The sequence below is a fragment of the Protopterus annectens genome, chromosome 2.part2, assembly GCF_019279795.1.
Source record: "Protopterus annectens isolate FY-2018-M chromosome 2.part2, PAN1.0, whole genome shotgun sequence".
NCBI lineage: Eukaryota > Metazoa > Chordata > Ceratodontiformes > Protopteridae > Protopterus > Protopterus annectens.
Genome location: NC_056730.1, coordinates 537,119,395 through 537,132,209, shown reverse-complemented (window position 1 = coordinate 537,132,209; position 12,815 = coordinate 537,119,395).

The window sequence follows — 12,815 nt, the reverse complement described above, 5'->3', positions numbered from 1 at the left end:
AAGAGGGTAGTGAGACCAGCTATGTTATATGGGTTAGAGACGGTAGCATTGATGAAAAGGCAGGAGTCAGAGCTTGAAATGGCAGAGCTGAAGATGTTAAGATTTGCACTGGGTGTGATGAGGATGGACAGGATTAGGAATAAGTATATTAGAGGGTCAGCCCAGGTTGGAAGGTTTGGAGACAAAGCCAGAGAGGCAAGATTACATTGGTTTGGACATGTGCTGAGGAGGGATGCAGAGTATATTGGGAAAAAGATGCTAAGAATGAAGCTGCCAGGTAACAGGAAAAGAGGAAGGCCTAAGATAAGGTTTATGGATGCAGGTGGTTGATGTGACAGAGCAAGATGCAGAGGACAGGAAGAAATGGAAACAGTTGATCCTCTGTGGCGACTCCTAATGGGAGCAGCCAAAAGAAGAAGAAGAAGATTAAAATACTAGCAAAAATATTATAATTTAACTATGTTTTGAACAATATTCCCTCGCATAGATCCATCAAATAATGAAAGCTGATAAAAGGGGTACTTACGGTGATTATATTATTACTATAGCAGCTACCTTAGATGATGAGACTTGTTACAGTGATGTACTTTAAAGGATATAAGCAGATTTACAGGAATGGTGGTTGTATGACAGTATTATTATTAAAGTAATAAGATACATGGCTCTTTTAGCATTTCCTGTCCCAAGACTGGTAGTATGTTTGGAATTCCAAAGGTACATAAAAATGTGAATAGTCTGACATTAATGTCAATAGTGTCTGGGTAAGATTCAAGGCTGGATGCAGTTTCTAGATTTGTGGTTAGAGCTTTATGCATGGTGGTGAAGGATAGAACATTATCGCCATTACAGTGAGCAAAAGAGATACATTAGTAACTGCTGATGTAAAGTCACTGTAAAGGGTAATTCCTCATGAAATTGGTCCACAGTGGGTTTCCAATTTAATATTTGAAGTAGAGGAAGTTAGTTTTTTTTTAATTGGTGTACTAACCAGTTTATATTCAATAACGTTTTTGTTCTATATTCTATTTTATTTCCCCAATTAAAAGGAGTAGCAATGAAAGCCAATATGGCCCTCAGTTATGCCAACATATTAATAGCCTAATGGATAGGTATACAGGATTTATTGATTGTATTTTTGTATGGTCTAAAGGTAAGGATGACAAACAAACACACACACACACACACACACACACACACATATTATATATATATATATATATATATATATATATATATATATATATATATATGGGTCTACTTTGTATAACCGAACTTCCGATTCACCGACACACAATTTACCGACCCCAAACAACCGAAAACACACAACACCGACAAACACCAACAACTCAAAAAAACGAACACCATTACACTGACACAAAAAACGTAAACTACACATTGCACACAATAACATATCCACTAACCTTAACCTAAACCCTAACCCTAACGTCCTACACTACAGCACACTTGCCCAACCCGCACCCTAACCCTAACTCACTTAACCCACCCCTAAACCTCAACACCGTCACTATCGCACACTTACCCTACCTGCACCCTAACCCTAACTCACTTAACCCACCCTAAAACATTAAGCCCGTCACTATCGCACACTCACTCCACCCGCATACTAACCCTAACAAACTCAACCCTTCCCTACACTACACTACATCACTATCACACACTTACCTTACCGGAACCCTAAGTCCGACACTACCGCACACTCACCTTTCCCACACCCTATCCTAAAATCCCTCACTATCGTACACTTACCTGTCCACTCCCCAATCCTAAATCCGTCACTATCACACACTTACCGGATCGCGCTCACACGTTGCCGTTGTCGGTCTTTCGGCTGTCAGAATATCGCCTTTTCGATCATCTACCTGTTCGGTCGTTCCATCTCGATCTTCTGTGTGTCGGTGAAGTGGCGGTTCGGTTATCCAAAGTAGACCCATAGATATATATATATATATATATATATATATATATATATATATATATATATATATATCTCTCTCTCTCTCTCTATATATATATATATATATATATATATATATATATATATATATATATATATGTATACTACCACTGTTTTGGAATTTCTGTGAAGTTTTGAGTATAATAGAATTACCTTTTTTAGATGTATTTGCAATCAAGAAGGTAGGGAGGCTGTTAGGGTCTGTTATTAGGTACAATAAATTCTTCCAATAACATGATGCTTTATTACAGTAGCATTTATCTAGCATAATCAAAAGTAGTGTTGTGGAGAACTGAATAGTAAGAAATAAACAATTAACAACCAATAAAAAGGATTTGGAATTTTTAATCAATTTGTTTGCATTAAATATTTTTGTATAGTTCCCCAAAATAAATTAGTGGAACTATTACAAAAATGTCCTGCTTCCTTTCATTATATTGTTCCAGTAGAAGCAGTCTTTCGAGTATAAACTTAAAGAAGAAGCCAATGCTGTGTTAAGGAGTTTCTTAGCTATTCTGGGTGCAGTTGGCTATGTGTGAGACTGACTCTTGTGCACGCTGACTGTAGGTACTGAGTAGTGCTATATAAATGGAAAACAGTTAGGCAGTAATAAAGTCTACTGCTACTTTCAGTAGAGATGCGCAGCCTCTGACTAATGTCTGGTCAGTATTCAAGGCAGAAATGACCAGCATTTGGCTCAGCTTCATGAAAGTGGTAGATTGAATGACCAGAAGTTGTTTAGCCTTCTAGTGATAACTAACCCCAAATCAGACTTCAAGAAAGAAAAGACAGACCAGCACTTGCTTGACTTCCAACAGCACATTTCATCCCAGGTTAGCCAAATGTCCACCCCACGGGGAGTCCAGAGTTTGTTAAACTTTGAAGAAGTTTGGATATGAAAATGCCATGGATACTTACTTTGCTGATTTTGAAAGTCATGCAGATAGGGAAATATTGCCCTTGACAGAATGTGACAGACTTTTGTCCCATCTAAGTGGAAAAACACTGAAAATCAACATGGCTATGGAAGACTCTAATGAGCAAGATTACCTGAAATTAAAAAGACATTCTAGGAAGGGTGTGGGAAGGTCACATGGAGTGCAGTTCTGTTCATTTTATAAATGTGCATGATATATGAACACATCAGTGAGAGCTCAAGTGCAGATCTGCTATATATTTTAAAACTGTGGCTGGAACATCAAATAATCTAAGTAAAAATTTGAAAATTTATCTACAGATAGTTAAAGTCTGGGAGAGCCATATTTTAAAACTCCAAGTCAATTTATCTCTATACATCAGGGTAGATTGATGTCTAATTCACCTACTGTAAGTGTAAGTTATCGATACTAGAAGCCTGGTATGCGGGCTCTGTGAAAAACAGGCAACTTGTGAAACCAAGGTCTGAAAAAGTGGAAATATTACAAAACTGGTCTACAATAAGCATTAAAAGTAGGAAGAAGCTTTTCTGGGTCTACTTTGCTACTATCAGAATTTATTCCTGATTTTGCCATATTGCTTGCTTCATGACTAATCTGACAAAAATAAGGCTCAAATGAAGGTAAAGTGGGCAAATGCAATGGCATAAGCTTTTAGACAGGAATAAATACTCTGTGCTCAGATAACATACCTTAGCTTCTTATTTTCAAAAGAACTCCTAGTAAATATGGATACCTCAGAGGCAGATATAGGTACAGTTTGGTCTCAGGTTGTAGAGGGGGAGTTACACTCTACGTACAATATTAGAAGAACATGTATTAGCACCAAGAAATGCTATTTGGCTATAGAAAGTGTTTAGCCATTTAGAATATTGTCTGTTGGGGAAAGTGGTTGCTCTGATCATAGCTCATGCACAAGTTCAAGTGCTATTATGACAACCCAATGCTATCTTGGTAGACAGTGACTCTTTATCCTTTTAGTTTTCAGATAATGCATCAACCAGACTCCACAGATACCTGAATGAAGAAGGGCTATTTGTCCCATGAGGTCTCTAGTTGGAGATGCATAAACTAAAAGGCAGAAGGAAGGCAATCCAGAGGTATCACTGTGAGAGAAGGGACCCAACCCTTAAGAGGAGAAGCCAGCTGGACTTTATGTTTCCCTGAACAGATGGTGGTGTTTCCTTTTACTGGAACTGGAAAGGTAGCTACTCTGCTGTTTAGAGATGTCTGTAAGAACTTTTTCACTTTTGCAGAGATCTACTTAGGCGAAAAAAACACTCAATTTAAGTGAAAAAAAAAGATTGCTGTATGAAGAAAAAAAGTTTCATTGAATAAAATGTGCCCTCAGGTATATACTAAGGGCTGACAACCTGCTTTTACAGACTTATGTCCAGCTCAGCAATGAACTTGGATGGGCCCTTTTATCAACGTCAAGAAAAGAAAGCTTGGTGGTATTATGGTCCCAGTGACATAAAGTATAACTTTTATGGGCAAATTCATATTTTTTTATTCTGATATAATACCAGCTCACTACTGATATGATCTAGAATTCTGCAGAAATACCCACCTGGAAGGTGAGTCATATGCACAAATCCTGAGTGAAAGTGAGCATGCTGCAACCCAACAATCTCTCACACTGAGACTCCTGTGCATATATACTAGAAGCAACATATAATTCATCCTTGACAGATTTTCTTCTTAACTCCAATATTGCTCACCTAAAAGAGATTTTTAATCATGGCGCCATTTTCTAGTGATATAAAGCTTCTTTTTTATGAAAAAAAAATGTATGCGCATTTTTTATTTTTTGATTTAATTCTTACCCAGTTCAGCTATACATAGCCATTCATTTTATTCCCCACTATCAAACGAAGTGCTAACCATGCTCCTTCACATATACCCATTGTGATGTTACTTGACTGCCTTGGACATTATAATGGTTATGCAGACATGCTGGTGGTACTTATAGAGGTAAATATCTAAAACAGTTTGAAGTTTTCTTGTGCAAAACTTTAGGCAACACATTTTGACTGATAAAAACTGAATGGATTTTGAGTTCTTGGATGCAAAATGTATTAGTTTATTTGCATGCACAGCCCTGGTGAAGAGATTCACAAAAAAACAAAAAAAAAAAAAGAAAGAAAATAAAATTCACAAACACAAACGTAATCACAGAAGGCAGATAATCCCATAGACAATTGATAGAATGTGTAGTTAATATTAGCAGAGTAGAAAAGTGTGAATTAATTTTAATAGTAAATATGACAAGGCTCAGAACAGAGGGTCAAAGTATAAGTGATGTAAGTGAAGAGACAGTGGAAAAGCACTTGCATTCAGATTTTTGATGAAGGTGTCATCTGAGTTGAGCTCTTAAGATGGGGAAAGAGGAGACTTCTTTAAGGTGGGGGGATTGCCAGAGTTTGGGTGCAAGAATGGAGAAGTTGTGGTCAGTACAGTGCAGTTAAGTTTGGGATTTTTGGAGTAAGGGAGTAAATTGAGAGAGGCTGCAGAGGTTGTATGGGGTGGTTTTATTATGGAGTTTAGCTGCATGAGGTGGAAAGGCACCTGGCTGAAGTAGTTTGAGAACAAGAGACTCTAGGAGTAGCTCAACTTTATAGGAGAATGATAGCTATTTAGATTTTGAGGGGTAAAAAGCAATAGAAGAGCTACATCTTGGAATTTTAACTACAACTGCACAATTCTAAATTATTTTTTTCTTTTTATCACATTTCAAATGCTTTATAAGATTAACTTTAGGAAAGCATAAATACTTATTTTAGTTCTGGTTTTATGACTGCATAATATGATTATTATTTTAATGTATTATGTACTGGCGTCATAAAAGTGAAAATCTGAGTTCTTATTGTGAACATAATACTACTGCTATTACTACTACTAATACTAATAGTAGTACTAATAATACCATATAATACCATATAATACCATAATGACTATGAAATGTCAGAAAATAATAGTTTCAGTTCTATCCACTCGTAGACTGTCCCTAGAATATGCAAATATGTGTTTTCTTGTATTCTTAGACCATACATATTTTTGACTATAAAGAAGTTACATAAATTGCATATAATTAAAAGATGTGATAATTTTTCAGCTGATAAGTATGCCATGTTTCACATATGGATTCCAAAAAAGAACAGCATTCTGACTTAATAAACCTTTGATTTTGGAATTAAATCAAGACAAAGACACACACACACACACACACGCACACACGCACACACGCACACACGCACACACATATGCACACACACACACACACACACACACACACACACACACACACACACACACACACACACACACACACACACACACACACACACACACACACACACACACACACACACACACACACTGCCCCTAACAAAGCTAGATCTAACTATGATCAAGTGACAGTGGTGGTCACTTTGTTTTGCATACAAACATGACCAACCCTCCCTTAGAATAACCATTTTTGAGTGTGGACATCTCCAGCAAATGCTATGAATTTTGCATAGTATCAGGACTCTGGCCCACTTGCACACATTCTCTCCCTATACACACACACACACACACACACACACACACACACACACACACACACACACACACACACACACACACACACACACACATATATGTATAGCTACACAGATAGATATGTAGTATCTATGATATGACAGTCTCAAGTATGAACAGTGTTTGGATTTACAGAGGGGTTCCCAATGGGAGTGGTTGTGCACCAGGGTTCAACTCTGAGCCCACTGCTGTTCAAACTGGTGATAGACTACATTAGCAAACAGGTTGGAGGGGACAGATCAACAAAGTTGCTGTATGCAGATGATGTGGCATTACAGGCAGCCTTAACGTAGGGTATGCCCAACAGTTTATGTATTGCATAAACAAAACCTCCCTGGAATAAAGTGCCCTCAAACCTACAAAGGGTGGAAACATTCTTGACCCCACTCTTACAACTGCAACTCATGCCTATTCCATTCCCCTGGTCTGCTCCTCACTACTGAAGTCAGACCACCAGCCTATGACCTTTACTCTCAGAACCTCTATTCCTAATACAACTAACACCACTCTCTTTTTAGAGTTTTTAAAAAAGACAGTCTCATGGAATTATATGACAAAATATCTACATTTACCCATGATATTTCCACAGTTGACCTCACATATGCAACCAGCTACACAAAGGATTTTTATGTCCATTTAGATAAATCCATTGATCTAGCAGTGCCCACTAGAACCAAAAGATTAGGAAGTTCAAAAATAAACTACCCTGGTGGATAGTCAACATAAACAAACTGTATAACAAAATAAATAAACTCCTTAAATTACCAAGTAAGACTAGAACCTCCCAGCATAAGAACAGTAGCATACTATATAAAATTGTTGCTGTGATCAGGAATATAAGGTATGGACAACTACCTACAAAACTATTCCAGCCATCAGGTTGGCCATAATACCTTCTCACATGGGAGCTGAGGAGTTGGGAGGGTGGCCTGATGGTTAAGGTGTTTGTCTTACAAACACAAGGTGCAGAGTTTGAGTCTCACAAGGGATAATTGGTTAGGCTTAAAATGGCTTACAAGGGAAGTTAGCCTAGTACTAATTTATGAACATAATGTTGAAATCTCTAATAGAGTTTGTAAGTTTCCTAATTAGCAAACAGGAAAATCAATGCTACTATGGGACATCTACCTGTCTTTAACAGTTAAAAATACAATAATGTAATGGAACTGGTAGCCAGTAAGCTGGTACTATAACAATGTGTTCATTTTTTTTTCATTTTTTTTTCATAATAGTTATAACAGAACATCACCATGTGAAACTTGAAAAAATGCAATCAGGGTTGCCTTGTGATACTGCACTCCCGGGATACAGTCCTTGCAAAAGAAAATAAGCTTTTAATGTATCTATTTTTTGTCTCTTTTCATAAAAGTAGTTGACTTTCCTTTGTAGGGACTGAACTCTATGAAGAAATTAAATGTCAGCTGATTTGGCAGGCATGCATGTGCCTCTATAGAGAATAAGGTGAACGTGCCTTATTAAAAGTTTTCCTGCAGTTTTAGGGGTAGAAATGACAGTTCAACAGGGGCTACTTGGGCTTATGAAGCAATGGGCAGCCTTTCCCATAAGCTCAGATAACATTAGATGATTGGAGACTAAAGTAGTCTGATTCAGAAGTAAAAGACGTTTCAGAGAAGGGAGTGGATTCAGATGTGTGTGAGTAGAGGAAATAACGGTTTATTTTTTAATTATTTTTTTTTTAATTAAATATTAATTTGTCTAGGATCACTTAATGTGGTAGTGCCAGCCAGCTTGTAGGATGGTATGTATTTTTAACATTGTGTGTGTGTGTGTGTGTGTGTGTGTGTGTGTGTGTGTGTGTGTGTGTGTGTGTGTGTGTGTGTGTGTGTGTGTGTGTGTGTGTGTGTGTGTGTGTGTGTGTGTGTGTGTGTGTGTGTGTGTGTGTGTGTGTGTGTGGACAAGAAGATATGGCTGACTCATGAATGTCTGAGATAGTTGGATTAGGGTATTAAATCACTCTGTTTCTAGCAATCAGTTAACCCTCAGCAACTTGTGAAAGGATCTCAGAACTAGGAGCCTGAAGTGGTTTACTATCAAAACCTGGAAGTGCAGATGATCGAACATCAATTCTAGGAAAGTATACTTTCAAAAGTGCACAATCCCGAACTGAAATAGTAAGAACTCATAATAGCTAATGCATAGCGTTATTTGCTATTATGAGTTTGGCAATGTGAATGGAGATCATGGTACCATGAGGATCAGCGCATTTTCCCCTGTCCTTACTGTAGTCTGATCTCAGAGTTGGTATATATAATTTATAGGGGGTGTGGGGGTGCAGGGGGGCTTGCCCTCCTGGAAAACAGTAAAAAACGTGCAGTTGATGTGAAAGTCTAACAGCAAGTTACACTGAATAGCCTGATGACTGACATCACCTAAAGCTATTTCACATTATGTCAAATGTGATTGTCAAACAACTGATATTTGACTTAGTGTAGGAAATGAAATTTAATTTCCGACGTTATTTTTCAATGTTGTAAGCAAACCATTCTTTGTTTCAATAGTAAACTGTCTGAAACAATGGTTGTCTGTGACTTTGATGAATGACAAAAAGCAAATGAACTATGAACAGTAACTCCTGTGGTCATTCTAGAGGCAGAGGCCTGAAAGACCCTGGTATCTAAGAGAGGGTTTATGAATGCTAGCAGTTGAGATGGATTCAGGTCGGAATTTGCAAACATCATAGTGATACCCTGTAAGTGGAAAAGGTAGGGTAGATACTTTCTGTGATGTAAGAGATCATTTTGGGAGCTGGGCATTAGTAGTCAAACATACACAGAGGGAAATGTTCTGGATTCCTGAGTCTGAGATGTATAGCCACCATGGACATAGACTTGGTGAACACGCTGAAGATGAATATTTTGAAGCTGGTAGTCAGTGTGAATGCAGGTGCTTGAAACTAGTACTGACTGGACTCTAATTTAATTAAGTGATAAGAACCTTCTGTAATGATCTGCTGTCTTTATGTGCAGGTAAGTGTCCATCCATCCATCTATAACCCCTTTTCCCATTTTTGCACATGGGGTTGGGGTGTCACTTCAGCAGTGACAATCATCTAGATCAAGGGTCACACCACTGGGTGGCTAGGCCTGCCACTGCAGGTAAGTATCCTGGAGTTTAAAAGAAAATATTAAGTCTCATCTGGATAAACAATGAGAGAAGTAATTGAAGGGTGTTTAATTTAGAATGGCTCCTTGAAAATGAAGATGTTCAAACCTTCTAAATTTAGAATTAGCCTGATGTCCCTTGATTACATTGGTGCTAAACAGAATATTGAATAATATATGACTCCTTGCTGGTCTTACTCCACTACATGGAAGTCTCTTTTTTCAGAAGGCTGGACATCTCGTTCATTGCCTATTTTTTTCTGATGAGGAAGGATGTCTAGCAAAGAATGCCATTTAACAGATGGAAGGAAGATGAAAGCAAAATAGTAACCTTTGCTTATTATGATCCTTGCTTCTGTAATAATAGTATGGAGGAAAACATCTTCCCTGAGCACATCCTACTGGAATTGTTTGTCTAGGAAGTCAGAATTGCTGCAAACCCTAGTGTGGGTAACTACAGCCTCCTTGAACCACTGAGGACACTGGCCTCTGAGCCACTGTCCTTACTGCATTTTTAAAATGGATATGGCCTGTAGCCTATTGAAGTTGTCTTTTGGGGCCTGTGGTTTCAGTAGAACTATACTCCCCACTGACTCTACTGCATCCTGCTAAGGGTGCACTGAGGAGAATGGTACTGCATATCTACAGTATTAAGAGACTTGCCCCTCTCTTTCTTCGCTTTTTTTTTTGTCCGAGTAAGCCCAAAAGTTGCAAGTGTCCATTTTCAGGGGCAAACCAGGAGCACTGTCTGGTCAAGCAACTTGCTCAGTCACACAGCAGGCAAATAGAGGTTGAAAGCATCAAACTCTGTACCCTGGACTATAGAACTAAGCTCAGAGCCATAATCCTTTGAACTATCTCCCAGTCTATTGTTTTTAGTGTTTCATCAATCTCTGGGCTGAAGAACATTTTACTGTTCTCAGCAAAATAGAGTTGGGTAAAGCCAGGAGTTCTAGTGAAGGTCACTGCTGGATCCTGTTGACCTAGTATCCCCCCCTCCACAACTTTTTCCTTATGACATCTAACTGTGCCATTGGTGAAGTCTGTGCCTTGATAGTGTATTTTCTGGGACTGTTATACATCTCCTCTACAATATGCTATACATCATGTCACAGTGTCCTCTGGAATAAAGTCATATGTGTTAAATAGTTCAGTGCCCTAAATAACAAAATGGAGTATTCAAGCAGAAGCTATGTCTCTAATTGCTATTTATCCTTATTGACCAGGAAAGTCTGACTGGTATAGATATCCCTTTTCAGTGGAATTCTGACTGGTTTAAGGAAGTCTGTCAATCATACTCTAGCTTACATATACCCCTTAAAATAACCTCTTTGGCTCAAAAAAAAACCTTGAGGAATGCATTTGGGATGCATGGCTAGGCTTCTAAAGGCCCCAGTGGTTGTTAGCCTACTATGCACCTATAAAACTATGAACCTGTCCTGAGCCCTGAATTATTTATGATGCAGGCAGACATCCAAGGCATAAGAAAAAGGATTGCTTTTTTGGGCCACTACCAAGATGATCACATCTGGCTTGGGAGTGTCGGTCCACAAATTACAATCCATGAAGAGACAGAAAATCCTATCCATACCTCTCAATCTCATAGCAAAAGAAATCTGGACAAAGCCTGACACAATAGGGGACAACGGCTCAAAAATAGGGACACATTTTAAATATTGCTCTTACAAACTTAGAAAGTTGCTAGAATAACAACTTTTGTGTTACAGTACATTTTCTGAAGGATATGAAGTATGAAATTCAAATGCATGTCATTATTTAGTGACTTTAATCCTTAGAGTATTGCAGTGATTTGTCAAAAAACACAATTTTTATGAGGAATAGTTCAAAAATATGGGGCAAAAATATGGACATTCTGTGAAAATCTGTACAGTGGAGAGGTATGATCCTATCTACTTTTCTGGGTATGAGAGCCTCATTTTCAGTGTGCACCCATGCATGGAGGCAGCATTTTGCAGTATGCTACTACACAGGGAATCACTTGTGAGGGCTGATCTGTCATTCTTGATTTTTTTTTTTAAGTTTTTTTTTCTCTAAATAGAGAGTCTCTAGTAGTCAATAGACCATTCCTGCATTATCTGCATGGTTTGACCAAAGCAGTTTCTTCAGGAAGGGCTAGAGGAAGGAACTCCATCCTCCTCTTCCATAAACTGAGAAATTGTGTGAGTCTGGTGTTTGCTCTGGATTTCTTTGATCACTTTGGATCTGCCATCTGCCTGAGTATCGATAACTTTATTGGAAGATGCTGAATCTGAAAGAAAAAGCTGCAGGTGATGGAAAAGGAGACCTAATTACACCAACAGGAAGCTTGTGGTAGACAGAAACGTTGTCTGGACACGATCCCTGTCAAAGTCAAAGTGCACACACACACACACACACACACACACACACACACACAGCTCTGTATACACACACACACACACACACACACACACACACACACACACATATATTTTCATTTTTATACACACTATTTACATATATATATATATATATATATATATATATATATATATATATATATATATATATATATATATATAAATACATATATATATATATATATATATATATATATATATATATATATATATACACACACACACACACACACACACACACACACCCGCGCGCGAGTGTGTGTGTGTATGTATTATGTATTTTTCCTCTGGAAATCTTTTTTTTCCCCTTCTTTTTGTCCCCACAATCTGTTGATCATCAGACTCCCTCTTGACCAATTGGCTTATTCATTCCCCATCACAGAAGGTTGAAAGGGATGAGTCATCATTAAAAGTGCCATCAGGATTAGTTCAAAGCTCTACTTCTTTGTAGCCATATCCCCTACACACTCAGCAAAATGTCATGGAGGAGTGCAATAGGCTAACTGTGGCTGACATCCCCTCACTTCTACTAGTGGTGCTCCCCCCAGGCTGGCCTACCCCTCCCCTATTGTATAACTGGTGGCTTCCCCATTTTCCAACAGGGACATTGCAGCAACTCTGTGTGCCTGCACGTGTGCACAGTCCTCCCAAAAACACTCCTTCACTCCTTCCCCTTTCTGCCTATTCCACTCCTCCAGTGACAAGGCTGCTAATCAAATCCCAGTCACCTGGATCACAGTCAGAGGTACATCCCTCTGCACCATGGAGCCAGGTATCTCTCTAGTATTATGAGGCTAAGTAG